This window comes from Danio rerio, chromosome 3 (assembly GCF_052040795.2).
Source record: "Danio rerio strain M-AB ecotype USA chromosome 3, GRCz13ab, whole genome shotgun sequence".
In the NCBI taxonomy this organism is placed as follows: Eukaryota; Metazoa; Chordata; class Actinopteri; order Cypriniformes; family Danionidae; genus Danio; species Danio rerio.
The window spans coordinates 44,687,933-44,704,463 of NC_141023.1; positions in this window are offsets into that span (position 1 = coordinate 44,687,933).

Genomic DNA, 16,531 nt, shown 5'->3' on the forward strand with positions numbered 1-16,531 from the left:
AATTCTAAACCAAGTCAAAACTGAAATCCATAGTTACATCATCAAACAGACAAAATTATTTCAACAAATTAAGAAAAAAAAACTACTGAAAAAATGGAAAGTGTAAATTATGCTATCATACCTTTCAACCATCCTGTTTTTAACTGTTAAAACAGGATAGTTTAACTGTTTATTTACTTATCCCAACACGCATCACTCACACACACCAATTCCAGTTCTCTACTTGCTTGCAAACACACAGCTGAAGCTGAAGACTTATTACAAGGACTATAAATACACTTTAATCTCAAAATGCTGAGTCTTGTTTGCTGTAACGTGTTCTTGTACAGTTTTGCAGTGCTTTTGACCTTTGCCTTGTTTTCTCATGTATGTTGTTTTGCCTGCTGTATCGACCAGTTTGCCTGTGATAACGACTAAGATTTTGGATTACACTCTTGTACTTGTTTGTTCCTGTTTGATTATTGCCTGCCTGACTATTTTAAAGAAACTGCATTTTGACAATTACCTTCGTTGTCACCCGACTCCTTATGTTACAGTTTAAGAGTTATAATTATGTAATGCAAATAAAAATTAAAACAGTTATGACATAAACAGAATTATGAGATAAAGTCATAGCATAAAAAGCACAAATAACGACAGATGTCAATTTTGGAAAAAAATTAAATTATGATAAAAATTGTGACAATTAAATTATTTATATATATATATATATTTTTAATTTTTTTTATTATTTCTTGTAACACTTTGACAAATTAAAATGTCAAAAGCCATTCAACGCAAGGTTAAGTTAAAATTATATGAAAAAAAAACAACAACAATTTTGCATGGTGGAAAGAAAATCTACCTCAAAAACCACGTCTTAATAATTAGGGTTTTGTAATTGATGTTTTTGATTTTCATCTCCGGATGTCTAGCTTGCTTTTCATGCTCCTATAATGTCCCAAAAATAAAAATAAAACACTAGCACAATCTCAAGGGAATCCACAAATCAGCAACAAAAGAAAACTAGAAGTTGCATCTGGTTAAGCCACATAAAACGATCAATAAACATTAATAATGGCCCTCCTGTGCAAACTGAGAACCATTACGCAAACACAAGCCGAATAAAGAAAAAAACGAGGATGTGCAAATTCGCTCACACCATCTGCAAATCAGAGCTTAATGTGATGATGGTGTCTAATCATTATCCATGACCTCAGCCTCCAAAGACAAGCCGGTTAGTTTTATTTGCACAGGGCAAAGGCACATATCATTAGCGGAGTCATTTCAAGTCTGTGTGATAAATGACATCAATGAGGGCCGATGCTCATTGCTCTGCCATTTTGTTTGGATTGGATTTAGTCGGAGCTCTGACACTTTTGGTTTGGCCCTGGAAGCGGCCGCTTTCCTCAGAGTGCCAGAGAAGCAGATGCTAAAAATGAACATGAGAATTCTGAAAAAAAAAAAAAAATAGGGAGAGACAAAAAGAGAGAATGGTGAAGGTGTTGAAATGTTCATTACACCTGCAGAGTGATTATCATGTTCTAGAGAATGTCAGAAATAAATTAAATAAAGCTCTATATGATTTAAATATAATAAAAAAAATATAATGTTAACATGCATGAACATATAGAAATAACTGAAATAAAAGAGGACAGTAAATTTGCATATTGTAGTAAATTTACCTTTATTTTGAGGAAAACGTTATTAATTAGTCATAACTAGTATTTAGATAAGCTGCACATGTTAACCTGATGCCTCGGTATAAAGTGTATAAATTAAAGCTTCTCCAGCAGGCACAGGATGTCAGCATGACATCAGCTTGACGTTGTATTCCAATGTCGTTGGATGTTGCAATTTGTTTGGAAATGAAAATCAGGTTAACATCAGAATCCAACGTCGGACAGATGTTGCAGTTTGGTAATTTTCTGACGCAACCTAAAAACAACCAAATATCAACATCTAATGATGTTATAGCTTGCCGTTGTGTGGACATTACCACTATGACATCTATTAGACGTTAGATTTTGGTTGCTATACGTGATGAATAAATGTTAGTATTTGACATCAATTTGACATTGGTTCAAGCAGCCACTTCAAATGTTATCACTTGATAACATGTCAGAAGGCTGTTATCATTCATACGCATGGTTAATCTGCTATAGATCACATATCACGTATAGATACGGCTGCAAAAGGTCACTGGTTTGAGCCTCGGTTTGCCGTTTTTGTGTGGAGTTTGTATGTTCTCCCCACTGGGTGCTCCAGTTTCTCCCACAGTCCAAAGACATGCGATATAGGTGAATTGGGTAGGCTAAATTATACGTAGTGTATGAGTGTATGGATGTTTCCCAGAGATCGGTTGCGGCTGGAAGGGCATCCGCTGCGCAAAAACATATGATGGATAAGTTGGTGGTTCATTCCACTGTGGCGACCCCACATTAATAAAGGGACTAAGCAAAAAAAAAAAGAAAATTATTGAATGAATGTATTTTATTAACGTCTACCCCTACCCTAAACCCAATTACAGTAACGTAAAAAAAGATCTGGATCTAAAGTCTTTTCTATCAGTATAGCTGATTATCCACATGGATGGATGATAACAGCCTTCTGAGCCTACCAGTAGCCTATCAGCTGATAACCACTGACAACGCCTATTTAATCGAGTGATAACATTCAAAGCAGGTGGTTTAAGATCTTGGCTCGATGATGGATTTTGGTCACTTTCCAACACAACCCAAAATCAACAAAATTAACGTCATTTTATGTAGTTATTGGACGTCAAAATAACGTTGTCCTTAGACACTGACAACCTAAATCTAACCTAATATTAACATGCTGTGAAGTTGTATGTCTGCTAGGTGTAATCAGTTAAAAGAACATTCATTTGAAAAAAAAAAAGGTTTGTTACTGTTCAAAGCTTCTTAAAGCATTGCATTTTTATTAAAAACTCCTTTTTAGCAAGACATTGAACAACCTCAAGAGTTCTACAAGGTTCATTAACTATGTTAAACACTTAAAATTCATACATTCATTTATTTTCTTTTTGGCTTAGTTCCTTTATTAATCAGGGGTTGCCACAGTGGAATGAACCGCCAACTTATTTAGCAAATGTTTTACACAACAGATGCCCTTCCAGCTGCAAGACATCACAGGTAAACACCCATACACTCTCCGTCACACTCATACACTACGGCCAATTTATCCTACCCTATTTACCTGTATTGCATGTCTTTGTGATTGTGGGGGATACCGGAGCACCCATCCACACAGAAATGCCAACTGACCCAGCCGGGGCTCGAATCAGCGATCTTCTTGCTGTGAGGCAATCTTGCTACCCACTGTGCCACCATGACTCCCAACTTAAAATACATACACACACATTTAGTTAGTATATACGATGAGGTAGTGAAGAGTAAAGAATAACAGCATAATCTTATAGCAGTATTTAATATTCAGCAGAAGGAAACATCAGCTTCATGTGCCAAACACTTTGTAAAAAGGTGTAGATGATACATCATGTATAAATTAATTAATGAGTTCAAAAAGTGGAGATCTTGTGATCAAGATATTTTAAAGGCTGATGATATCACACCTTTTAGAGCTGAGTGCACAAATTAATGAGTTGTGAAGGCTTTTATGCTTGAGGCACTTGTCGTTGTACTTTTATTTGTAACAACAGGGGGCGACTCTTATTAATTGTGATAATGAAAAGTGCTGAATAGAGGTCAGAATTGCTGAATTAATGACTTTAATAATATTTTTGCTGGGTCTGATTTTAGAGGCTGCATCCTCCGAAGGATGCAGACTTGAAAGGTGAGTCTTTCTTTGAGTCTCAGGCTGAACCGAGCATTTTGAAATGAGACTATCTAGCAGAGGACGGATCTCATCACAATGCAAGCATAACAGCTGCTGTTAAAAGCACTAAAAAAATTTGTAATGACTTTTTTAAAAGTAATTTTAAACTTATTTTAAGCGATCTGAAAGCAAAACAAGAAAATATAATTATTTTAATCCATATGTACACATAAACATGTAAACTGTCTATAAAATCACTCTTTCGTTAGTCATATTATTTTTGTTTTGTAAAATTGTTTAGATGTTTAGATATCCAAGTAAAATAAACTTAATTCATACATTAAACCAGAGTTTTCCCTTTAAAAGTGTCCTGCCGTTATCAGCTTGGGAAGTTCGAGGAAGGATCAACCAGTTGTGTCCTTAATTAACTGGGAAACGAAGGATGCCTTTTGAGGCTGCTTTTGAATTAGCCTTCGAGTTTTTTTAAATGAGACAGCCTTGGTTGCGCCATGATGACGCAGCGCACTTCGAATGCATACTTCGGAGGATGAAGCCTCTGAAATGAGACACAGCTATTGTGGCGAACCAGCTATTGCAGTGTCAGCGTCACCATGGAGATATTTCCTTTACCTAAATCAGTACCCCACACGTGCCGATCAGGGACACCACCTGCTCGTTAGTAGATGAGTACTTAACCAACGCCATCGAGGAAGCACCACCCCCTTCCCTAAACCCAAGCGACAGTATTTTGAAAAGCAATTCAGAGAAAAAGAAAAGCTCCCACAAACATACCATTCACACTTCACTACATCCAAACACACATACATTACACATAACTAACCCATATCTGCCAACACTCCCGTTTTCCCGGGAGTCTCCTGTATTTCAGACACATTTCCCTTTTTGTTATTTCTCCCTGAGTAATTTCATAACTCAGGTAGGTCTTAAGACAGGGGTGTCCAAACTTGGTCCTGTGGGGCTGGTGTCCTAGAGAGTTTAGCTCCAACCCTAATCAAACACACCTGAACCAGCTAATCAAGCTCTTACTAGATAAACTAAAAACATCCTGGCAGGTTTGTTGAAGCAAGTTGGAGCTTAACTGAGCAGGGCACCGGCCAACCAGGAACGAGCTTGGACACCCCTGTCTTAAGAGCTCCGCCTGGTAAAATGAGGAGATGGGGTAGAAGGGGGGATTCTTCCAAAATGAAGATAAAGGCGTAGGGTGAAATCTGTCTATTTATTGTAGGCTTGGATCAATCTGATTGGATTTAAACAGATGAGAGACCAGCCGCAATTAATATCACATGCTACTCTCAAAATTAGTTTGTAAAACTTCAGTAAAATAAGACAACTTTTTGTTGTTATAACTTTGTCATATAATTTTTGACAGCATCTGTGAGTTATTTTGAAGCATTTTGGGTAGAACTGTCATAATCAGGAATTTTTGATGTGCGTTATATTGTCACAGAATATGTTACAATAAGCGATATTATTGTGATTTTAAGATCATTTTATGCCACTGATTATATAATGACTGTATAACACCATGATAATGCAAATAGCCATAAACACTTTAAAAATTGACATCATTCCTAAGATTATTTAGATTTCTGGTTTATGTCTTTTGAATGATGATTCTAATTTCTGTATAAGTACACTTAAGAAGAGAATGTTGTTTGCTGGTTTTACAGCTGCAAAGACGGCAATCATACAAATTTGGTTTACTCTGCACATGTGCACAAAAAAAAAAAAAAAAATTGGATTCATAGCCTCCTTAAAATAGTGACTTGTTAAGGTACATTAGCACAAATTAATAAGGCCAAACCAAGTACCACTGATGCATGGCAATGTTTTTTTTCCAGCATTTTGGACTATATAAAGGAATGACCATGTAAAGGTGTTTTTTTTTCCTTCTCTTCTTTCAGGTTGAACATTGTTGATATGTCTGTTGCTCCCCCTCCCCTGTATGTTTGTTTAAATGTCTTTTATTTTGGTAATCTAAAGACAATAAAACTTTTATCACAAAAAAAAAAAAAAAAGATTTAGATTTTACAATTTGAAAGGATAAAGGGTAATTGTCCCGTTACAGTATATATTGTATATACTATAAACTTTGACAGCATTGTTGTTAAATTTAAATGTTATTGTAAAATCACTTTAATGTTATTTGTGAATTCGTGAATATATACTGCAATGGGTAAAAATTATCAAGGTCAAGTATTGCAAGATCAGTCGATATATTAATTACTGTGACAGTCCAAGTTTTGGCTTTACACCGGAAATGCATGTGATGCTATCTGTAGAATAAAATACGTATGCTGAATACATATTTTTTATGTATATGTGAATGTTAAGATTAATACAAATTAATAGTAGTTAATTCCTAGTTAATATATCAGCTATTTAACAGCCCATACATCTTTTGACCATTAAAATATATCTGTTAATTTTGAGATTAAAAATACCTACAGTATAACATTAATGAAAGACATAAAAAAAAATGTTCAATCATTTTAAACTAGTTAACTAATGTAAAAAAACAAACAAACCCAGCATCCATCAGAAATGATCAGTGTTGGAAATCATACACAGAACAGGAAATCTCTGTTTTCCACACATTGAAGCTGCAGTTGGGGAAAAAATAAATAAAAATCTGGGAATTCTGCCAGTCAGAGGAAATTACCAAATGCCAGTCGGAGCAGCCGGTCCAAATAATGATCACCTCCTCAGTCTTGATCAAAATCCTGCGCTTCAACCATCACTGATAACTGCTAAATTACCATTAAATGAGAAATGCTCATAAATAGCCTACAAATTGCTGGACAAACCGGCATCGCCAGAGAACTGCCCTAAAATTGTTTTTAATATGGACTATGTGGGCGGCTCATTTTGTAATATACGAGGAAAGCTTTATGACACCCTAATAATATTTTACAGTGAAGTGTTCAGCTGTCTCGCAGAGAGAGACAAGCCAGACTAGATAAATTACTGGCAATTTCCAAGATGACGTCTTGAGATAAAGGATCCTGTGTGTTGTTGTAAGTGTCATTAAACTATCCATCAAAGAGCCGAAGCGCCCTCTTTGCCCACAAACCATTTACTAAAGTGTTATCAGTCCAAATGCTTGATGTTTGAATTTATTTATTTATTTTTTGGTTTCTTTATCTCCAGACAAAACAGGTTCATTTCGACTTGCTATGGATTGAATTTTAAACTGCTCTTGCTTATGTGTTTATTTACTTCAGTTTACAGAACAAAATAATTTGGCAGACATTTGACAATGATTTTAAACAATTTATCAATTTTTGGTGTTCCACAAAACAGATTTAAAAAAAAGAAGACAAAATCAGAGTTTCCTGAAGGTCTGTTATAACCAATATTCCTCAATTAACTTTAGGTAAAACAAAATAAGATATTATGACAAATGTGACAATTCATTGTTGTGTACACTATAGAAGTCAACAACAAATAAACCGTTTGCTTTTCATAATTCTTTAAAATATCTCTTTAAATGTTCTACAGAATAAATAAAGGCATTCTCTTTTTAACTTTCTTCATTTTAAAAAGAATAAAGAATAAAATGACTGTTTGTCCATATGATGGAATTGAGTGACAACTAAAACACTGTGGTTACTGATATTAAAACCTGATTTCAAAACAAAACTTTTTTTTTTTTTTTTTTTTTTTTTTTACATGTTGACAGATAAGTGGCTCATCCATAGAAAACTATACCATTTCATTCAACTGAAAACATGATTTTTAAAAGGAGGCATGTCACCAAACACCACCCCTAACCCTACTTCTCAGTGGGGGATGAGCAAATAAAACCAAAAAAATAAAAAAAAAATAAATAAAATAATAATAATAAAAGGATTGTACAAATTAATATTATAGCTACTAAATCTGAAATGTATGAATTTCTGTTAGATCGTGTTGGATATTCTTCAATACATATTTATTAATCTTCCACAGATTATGGGAAAAGTCATATAGGTCTGGATACAATGAGTGTGAATAAATGAAAACAGAATCTTAACAATCATTTTATTTGAACAGAAGATGGTTTTCTATGTTTTCAAAAATGCTGAGTTTTTATGATCCAACATTCACTGAAAATAATTATTTTACTGTGTAACTACTGGTTTAAAATGAGCTGAAATTACACAATTCTTCAGATTTTTGGAACAATTATTTGGTGTTTGTTCAATGAACTTAAACTTGTAAAAAAATTAATTAATTAATGAATAAACAAACAAATAACAACTAAATAAATAAATAAATAAATAAATAAATAAATAAATGAATAAATAAGCTTACCTAATCATTTTATGTTGGGACAACATGAAAACTGTCGGTGCAACCATGCATGAAAAAAAATGTTTGTCTATAATGTTGTATATAATAACTTCAGAGTTGTTATGGAGTTAAATTTTAATGTGAAAAAAAATAAATAAATAAATAAATAAATAAATGAACATTGGGTTTTTAGATGGTTGACCCAACTTTGGGTTTCAACAACCCAGCATCTTCTTTTGCACTATTAACTGAAAGAAGGCCCTTTAAGGTGAACTGTCTCTAAGAGGATTTTCTGTACTTTCCACTCTAATAAATTCTGAGTTGTTGTAAGCCAACATTTGCTTTTTGTTCAAAATGTTGTTTAAAATGAGCTAAAACAACATGATTATTTAAAACTTCAGGGAACAACTCGTTCAACTTAATTTTGTTCAATTAACTTAAAATTGTAAAAATAAAAATTAATTAAAAAACTAGCTTAACCAGTTTGTGTTTGAAAAACATGAAGGAATTGTTTGGTGCAACCTGCAAACCCATTTAAATTTATTTGAAGAAAAAAAAATAGTTTTGTCATGATCGGATGCTGTTACGGCAACAGAGCATACATCTAGTTAAAAACACTGAAAATCTCCTCAAAGAGACAGTTCACTCAAAACGTCTTCCTTCAGTTACTGCACTTTAAAAAAATGCAGAGTTTGCATTAGATTAAATATTGAATTTAAATTTAATTAACTCAACAATAACCCACATTCCTGACCCAACTTTGGGTTACAACAACCCAGCATTTTTTATTAGGTGAACTGTCCCTTTAAGAGGATTTCCAACACAAAATCAAATGATAAACAAATGTCTCAACACGCTTTCCTATACATGCTAAAATGTTACTACATTTGGCAATCCAAGAAACAGTCATTTTACAGTGAAAATGTGGTGTAAGGTCTGTCGGCTGTCTGTAAACTTCACAAATACCACAGGGCTAAAATGAGGGTTACGCTGGCAGCTCTCTGGACAGGAATATCTGTAAATATCACTGCCTGCTGAGTCTCCTGCTGACTTCTGCCAATACAGACTGGGTGACAATTACCAGCTTCCACAGAAAAGCTTCAACCAAGACTCTGGGCTGATGACCAAAAGGGTGACATTTCTGCCTCTTGTCCCCCTTTGGTGAGCAAACATTAGCGATCGATGGATCAAAACAGTTCTGATTTAAACAACACAAGCAAAATGTCAGTAACAATTAGCTGATATGTTCATGGGTTGGAGAAGAAGCAACCTGCTGTTCAATGGCCTTTCCTGGGCGACTAGCTTCTGTGATATTACCTTTCCCGTTTAAAAAAAAGAAGAAGAAGAAGAGATAGCAGCGTTTATGCTTCTGGAACGGCGCTAATGGCGAAGGCACTGCGGTCGAAACTGTCACATTTTCCCACTTGCAAAGGTTTGGAGCTTAAAAGGGGTGAGAAAATTTCCTCCAGCCTTTGCTGCTGAGAATGATGCATGCAAGCGAGGGCTCTGATCTTATTACTGCTGAATGATTGCCCCAAACTGAATTCAGAGGAATGAACAGTCGTACAATGGTGATTGGAGCTTAGAGAGGAATGGCTCAGCCTTGTGGAAAGGCTAACAAACAAAGAGCACACATCTAAAACACCCCGTTCATTTTTTTTCTTTCTTTCCATGAGAAGGACAAAAGCAGCAGATTGGATTATTCCATTTGCAGACATCAGTGATTGGTAATACTAGTATAGTTTGGATTAATCTTTAAACAATAGTATTAACAGAAATGTGTTTGTTTGCATAAAAAAATAAAATAAAATCAAAACAAAAACAAACAGTTAAATTATTCATTCAAGTGAAAAGGGCCCTGGGGGTCTGAAAAAACATGTGTATGTATTAGTGAATGCAAGTACAGATGGTTCAGTTGCCTTGCTTTTGTTTTTTTCTGATGTTTTTAATTTTTCATTTGTTTTTAATGTGTTCCTTTGAGGGGTCACTGTGCACTGTTTCTATTGTTAAAGAGTAAAACAGCTTTTTATAGTGCTTTTATGTTTATTGTTGATGTACAATCTATTTTAACATGAAAAACATTTGAGGCATGACTAAAAGGTTAGCGTGTGTTGTATAAAGAAAGCTCCTTTGAGAAGAAGCTGTTTTCAGCACCATGGACAGAGACATGGTGCTTAAATGAGTTTAATGTTGTAGAAATTGTATCTTTTTTAATTTAAAAATAAAAAAATATTATTTTGAGGGCAATAAATAATGTTGGATCCTAATGACTTACCAAAATAAAATAAAATAAAATAAAATAAAATAAAATAATAAAATAAAATAAAATAAAATAAAGTTTTAATGTACTGCGGATAAAAACAAAATCAGGTGTGTGACAATATGAGTAAGTAAAACATCACAGTCAGAGATATGGTGCTTAAATGAGAGCATGTTGTTTGAAATATACAACTTTTTTTTAGTTTCAAATTAAAAACTAATTATTTTGAGGACAATGGATCATGTTGGTTCCTAATGACTTTCTAAAATAAAGTGAAATAAATAAAAATAAATAATTAATAAAATAAAATAAAAATAAAAATAAAAGTTTTAAAATGTACCACAGTAGACAAAAAAATAAATAAAATAAAACAGGTTTGTAACAATGAGAGTGAGTAAATTAAAACGCAAACACCACAGACAGAGACATGGTGTTAAATGAGAGCATGTTGTTTAAAATACTGTATACAACTTTTTTGTTTTTTTAATTTCAAAATATATATATATATATATTTTTTTTTTTTTTTGAGGGCAATGGATAGTGTTAGTTCCTAATGACTTTCTATAATAAAGTGAAATAAATAAAGAATAAATAATTAATAAAATAAAAGTTTTAAAATGTACCACAGAAGAAAAAAAAACAGGTTTTGTAACAATGAGCATGAGTAAATGAACACCACAGACAGAAACATGGTGCTTAAATGAGAGCATGCTTTTTCCAACACAAAATAAAATAAATAAAAAATAAAATAAAAGATTAAAAATAAAAAATATATATTATTATATAAATATATATATATATTTTTTTTTTCGAATTTCAAAATAATTAGATATTCTTTAAAAAATGAAATACATTTAAAATCCTACAGGTTTAGAATGGCATGTATTTACAAAGGAATAATATTTTAAGTCATTTAAGAAACAAGCATCAGCGTACTGATGATTTATAATTAATAATAAATAATTCATTATTAAATATTAATAATAACTTAATAATTTTAAATATTATTATTTCATTTCATAGAGAAAGAAAAAAAAATAATATGTTGTGTGACATTTATTTATTTATTTTTTTTATTAATATGATAAAAGTCAATGCAAACTAAAACTGTTTGGTTACAGATATTCAAAATAGATGTTGTGTTGATGTTCAACAAAACTGGACAAATGTAGGTTTGGAAACAATATGTGTATGTAAATTAAGTCAAATTTGGTATAATAATATGTCTTTTTAAAATCATTTACAGGGCGGCACTGTGACTCAGTGGTTACCACTGTCGCCTCACTGCAATATGGCCACTGGTGAATTGAATAAACTAATTTGGTCGTAGTGTATGTGTGTGTGTGCATGATTATGTATGGGTGTTTCCCAGTACTGGGTTGCAGATGGAAAGGCATCCGCTGGGTAAAACATATGCCAGAATAGTTGGCAACTCATTCCACTGTGGCGACCTCTGAAATTGCTCTCTTTCATAAGCCTTTTCATGCACAACTGCAACAGAAAATATATTTTAACAAACGCCTTAGAGTTTTTGTCCATATAATGAAAGCTAAAGGTTTCTGAAACTGTTTGTTCACCAATATTCTTCTAAACATTTTGTTTATGTTCCACAGAAGAAGAGATTGGTAAAATGGGACAATAGGAGCACCATATTAAGTTAACTGTCCCTTTGGGAATATTTTTACATGTTTGTTTTGATACAATAGTAGTCGATAACAAATAAATAATTTTCAATGTTCATAAATATCCCATTAAATGCGTTTGATTTCATTATAATTTCAGTCTTTTGTGATTCTCATCAGTGTGATCTTCATTCTACAAAAAGAACAAGGAGGAAAGTGGTAGTTATATTAGAATGTAATGGAAAATACAGAGTAGGGTTACAAAACACATTAAATAGGTGTGCGAAAAACAACCCCCAGATGTGCCATTCCAAGATATAACCAAGTAATTGAAAATGATTTTGAAATGGCGCTCCACTCCTCCAGAAATATTACATCCAGCAGAGTTTGAAATTGTTCCGCTAAAAATTAAACAACTCCTTATAGGCTGACCGCACTTTGACCTGGGCTATTTCAGATCATATCTCGAAGCACTAACCTCTGCAGCCAATAACGCTGCTATATATTGTAGAAAACGCTGGCGATCGCGTTCGGAGATATCCAGAATGAGACTCAGAGCTTGGCGGAATGAAAAGGTTAATGAAGCCCCATGCTTAATTGTATCAATGTCATCTGGGCCAATGCTGTTGACCCAATTGATCCGTAGTCTCTGATCACATTTCACTAAAAGCGGATTCAGAGTCTCAGCAAGGGTGGCTGATTAGCAAGACAGACTCTCTGGTGCCCCACTAATTGGGAAAATTGTCTGCAGATAGACACTCTCTGCAAAGCACACACTTTTACTGAAGAGAATAGTCCAGTGGCTTGCTACTGTGTTTACATTTAATGGCATTTGGTGGAAAGGTTATTATTATTATGATGATGATGATGATGATGATTATTATTATTATTATTATTATTATTAATAATAATAATGATAATAGAATAAAATATAAATAGAATAAAATATCATTCATTCATTTATTTTCTTTTCAACTTAGTGCCTTTATTAAACCGGGGTCGCCACAGCGGAATGAACCGCCAACTTATCTAGCAGGTTTTACGCAGCGGATGCCCTTTCAGCCGCAACCCATCTCTGGGAAGAATAAAATATCAAATAATATATAATTTCTTCACTGAACAACTGATAATCAACATGTTAATGTTATTTTGGGGTACAGTTAAATACATTTCGTCTTGTCAGGTTTGGAATGGCATTAAGGTAATTAAATCTTAAATGAAATAATACTTATAAAGAGAGATAGAAATAAATAGAATATTATTAGTGGACTATCACATTGATAAGAGGTCATAAACCTCAACCTCAACATAAACCTATTTAATGTTTTTAAATACAATACCAATGTGTGTCATTCAGGACAGATTAATAAACAAACAGTTTTAAAGAGCCCCTATATTGGGTTTCTGAAAATGACCTGTCTGGCAGTATGTAACACAGCTCTAAAGCCAGGTTTATAGTTCTGCATTGAGTGATCGGTGTGACCCACGGTGCATGCCTTGTGCATGGTCGTGCGTTTATACTTCTGCACACCGTTTGTTTTCCTCTGCAATAACACTTAAGAAACACTAGTTGGTAGTAGGTTTATGTTTCTCTGTGTCGAGTTTCTTCACAGGTGTTTTGTTGTATTCTGAACGCTACCTTTATGTATTAGTGGTTCAAACTCGCTCATTCAGAGGCGGGAACCAGCGGACGCGGAACAACTTTAATCATAAGGCAAACACAAAACAACAGTTTACCTCTAGAGCTCCAGTTCCTTCACGGGACTCGACACTTGTAAACACTTGCTGCATCGGGTTCGTGCGGCTCTTACCTCCACCCACACTCATCAGCACTACCAAGTCGACCAATCACAGAGCCTGCGCTACTCATCGTTGCGACTTGTATTTACATTTTTTGAGATGTGCGCGTCAGCGTGGCCACCCAGTGAGGGCAATGTGACCAGGTATAAATCAGACTTAAGTGAAGTGAAATAGCCAGCAAAGGCCTAAATCTGAAAGTGCACCATGTTTAAAACTATTGATTCATCTACGAAAAAGAGTCGACTCTTTTTAGATAGTGGTTCGAATGAATCGCCATTGTAACTAATTTTTAGTAATGTTAACATGACGTCGATATGGAACTCAAGTCCCACCCATTTGTTGCGCAAGCAGACTCATGAAAATGTAAGCCCCCCAACCCCGCCCACAAACAAGGATCAGTTTCTTCCTCCGTTTCACAAGTAAGTCCGATTAAAATGGTTGCCTCCTTGATTTTTTTTTTTCTGTCTTGCAAATTATGTATTTAATTGTGTTTTGTTACTTGTAACCATTCTACGTGGCTTGTACTTTATCTGGTTAACTTTATATTCTCATATTGCATCTAAAGCCACATTGAAAATGCGACATGTGGCGCTTTGTTTTTGGATTTAAATGCATTTGTGAGCTCGCGATCCACCGCAGTTTTTCATTGCTATGGTCACCGCCTGCTGTTCCTACACACAAGTTTCAAAATTTTTCAGTTTTTACCACTGTGTGGATTAATACTAAAGGTGTGTCACTGTTTTTACTTAAACTGCATTGCTTTAATGCACTTCTGCATTGGGCTGACACATACACTCTGCACTCACACTACTTCAAAATTGTTGATAAGCCATGGTGGGTGTTTCTCTTTCATGTGCTGAATGCACTCGACCAAACACAACAGACTGGGTCAACAATCAGCGCAGATTAGCATTGTCCTAGGAGGGGTTTGGGAACAAATGAATTGCTGATCGAATTATATGCTGTTGGGATAATTAGGTCAAGATAAATGCATATTATAAGAAAATGAAAGTGTTTTTTGACCTTGCATGCATATCAACTGTTGTTGGAGATGCCCAAAACCAAAATATGACCTTTTTTAATGCATTATAGGAGCTCTTTAGGAGTATTCCCAGGTTTTGATTGATTCATCAAATGACCAAATGATTGTAGCCAAAAGAAGATATTTGACAAATGTCCTTGTTTATCACTGAAAACTTTTTGGTTACCAAGATTCTTCAATATTATTATTTTTACTGAAGGGAATATTCCCATAGCTTGCTATTATATGTTTACTTATTATGCCCTTTGGGGCTTTTCTTCTTATTTTATTCAAAAAGAAGACACTAAATAAAACTACCACAAGGCAGATTTTTCACTGAACAGCAGATAATTCCAACATGTTCATATTATTTTGGGGTACACTGCTCATTTCATGGTGCCAACGTTTATATAAATATAATCTGCACATTCAGTATTTTTTTGAGAAATGTCAGACAGACTCAAACAGAGATAGTGACATTTGCTGACTGAAACGCTCTTGTTCTCTGGTGCAATCCGTGTCTACAACATCCGAGCCTTTGGAGATGAGAGACGCTCCGAGTGATTTGTTTGCCTACACACAGAAGTAAAGGCCGCTTAGGATTATATCCAATAAATGCAGGCAACTTTAATAATGAAGAATTTGTTTATCACCTTAAGCCTTTTACTCCACAAAGACGTCTGGACGTTGAAATCCCCTGCTTGAAGAGGATGATTGCAATCGTAGGGATTTCACCTGTGTAAACCAAATCATTTTTGAAACTGTCTCACGCAGCTGCCTGTCAATATTAATGTCAATATTTATGTTCCTCTCTAGACAAACAGATTGAAATAAAGCTCTCTGCTACAGATTATGTGATGTGGAGTAAGGGCTGTTTGTCTTGATGATTGTCTTTAGGAGATATTTAAACACTGAAAAATTGCATCTGTCAACAGTCCAGTGCCTTTGACCTTATTTAACTTACGACACAATGCTGAAACAAAAAAAGTCTAAAACAAAATAAGCACCCCTTATATTTAATTTCTTGCACAGACTAAACCTATTGTCTCGTAAGACCTGAATGTATGACCTGGAGACATGAGTATTACATTTTTTTGACCGGTTTTGATTCTCAAAGTGCCTATAGCTGTTGACTTGTGTGTTTTGAATCATCAAGGACCACAGTTTTAGCTAAAAGTCTTCATTAATGTTCTACTAAAGAAAAGGTCTGCTACATTTTGGATTCCCTGAAGGTAAGTAAAATCAATGGCAAATTTTCATGTTTTTAATTAACTATAACTTTAATGAAAAAGTGAACATTGTAAATATTTTATTTTGATATATTACTTTAAGTAGAATAAGTTAGAATAGCATGAGTGCATGTAATACTGTCAACATATACTGTATTTATAAAGATATTTTTTATTAAATATAATACTTTACTATGCATGTATTTGATTGATTTGAGTATGAGGTTATTTTAATGACTTGAATGAAAAATGCTTTCAGGTACTGCAAACATAAGAAATATTTTACAAAATAATGATGTTTTAACTTTTCAGAGGTTAAAAACATTATAAAAGTAGAATATAAAATAAAACAAACATGTCTGAAAGCATGGGGGAATTTGACGACATGCTATTTTAAAAACACCTTTGAAGGCACAGCATGTTTGGAAATGATGTAGAATAAATATATTACCTTATCAAGCATTTACCTGGAATTTTCTTCATGTTTTGTTAATGAAAATTTTTATTTCCTCCATCTTGAGCATGT